The 1,337-nt window shown below is 34.6% G+C and overlaps 1 protein-coding gene across 1 annotated transcript in view; it reads right to left on the bottom strand.

The window, feature by feature from the left end:
- The window catches only part of FKBP15 (FK506 binding protein 15, 133kDa), a 69,422-nt gene that overhangs the window by 22,495 nt on the left and 45,590 nt on the right, over nt 1–1,337 (bottom strand). The gene's annotated exons all lie outside the window — the stretch shown is intronic.

The following is a 1,337-nucleotide window of genomic DNA, read 5'->3' as shown; positions in this document are numbered from 1 at the left end:
ATCCCTATCCCCAACAATTTCCCCCTTCCCCATGTGGGTAACCATATAACTTATTTTTCATTTTTCCATTTGTATAAAGTGGTTCTTTATACAAATAGTAATATGATTCTTATTCCCCCTTTCACACACAAGAGGTGGCAAACTATATACGTTCTCTACTAGTACATACAGACCTTCCCCCACCTCCTTTGTTTTTTAAATAATCGCATGGTATTCCTCCATGTGAATGTACCATTGTTCATTTGCTACTATACTCAGACTCAACACTTGAATTGTTTCCAGTCTGTTCTTATTAAACGAGACAACAATGAATAACATATGTTATTTAATTTGTGTGCAGGTATGCCTTTGGGAGATTCCCAAAGGCAGAACTGCTAGATCAAAGAATAAATGGTTCTGTAATTTTGTAAAACATCATCAGCTTCTCTCCATGAACCATTCTATGCTCTTATTAGTCTCACCAATATTGTTGAAAAACTGATTTGTATCAATCTGATAGATGAGAAATGGTATTCCTTTCATTTTCTAACTTTTCTATGATAAACATGTACTTTTAATAAGAGAAGGATATTTTAAAATTTAAATTGAATGCTTTCAAAGGCAATCAACTTCTGAGTCTACAATTTCTCCTAGGAGTACTATATTATAATCAGCCACATGAGAGTACCTGCTTCGGGGGTCCTTGGAAGAACATAGCTAACAAAAGAAGGGAACACTTCAACTTCCTTGACTGCTCACCGTATTTTAAATAATGCTCTGTACCAGCCAAACAGGGATCGACTTTACCCTAAAGGAACTAAATATTCTCAAGTAACATCTGATAACTGAAATGATGACCCTGGAAAACTCTCTAATGATATTCTGTGTATTAAGGGTGATGAGGACAATGATGACTAAAAGGATGGTCAATAAAAATGAATGGTAAACAAATGACAACACATCCATTTCACCAGAACTGATGTGCTCCCATAACACATAGGAGAAATCAGATGACAAGTAAGGCAGTGAGTGGTTGCTTTGTGGGCAACCAGTCTTGAATTTTGGACATCTATGTATTTATGGGGTTGGTCTGTCTCTCCTATACTATTCTATTGCTTCTACTATTACTACTCCTATTCTATTACACTTTAAACACATTTTTACAGTTGTCTACTTTCTTTTCATTTGCCCTTTTTATGGTGTTCACTGTGCTCACCTGTTTTAAACATATTTACTCCCTGCCTTATTCCAAAGCCTTTATCAGTTTTCTAACTTCCATTTAAAATCTGATATTTTGACTCTCCTAAAGGTGGGGCAAATAAAACAAAGTAAAATTGTATATAAAATAAAAATAAATA

The sequence above is a fragment of the Galeopterus variegatus genome, unplaced genomic scaffold (assembly GCF_000696425.1).
Source record: "Galeopterus variegatus unplaced genomic scaffold, G_variegatus-3.0.2 Scaffold437, whole genome shotgun sequence".
Classification (NCBI taxonomy): domain Eukaryota; kingdom Metazoa; phylum Chordata; class Mammalia; order Dermoptera; family Cynocephalidae; genus Galeopterus; species Galeopterus variegatus.
Note: the sequence above shows the minus strand (reverse complement) of the source record. Positions and strands in the feature narration are given on the sequence as shown.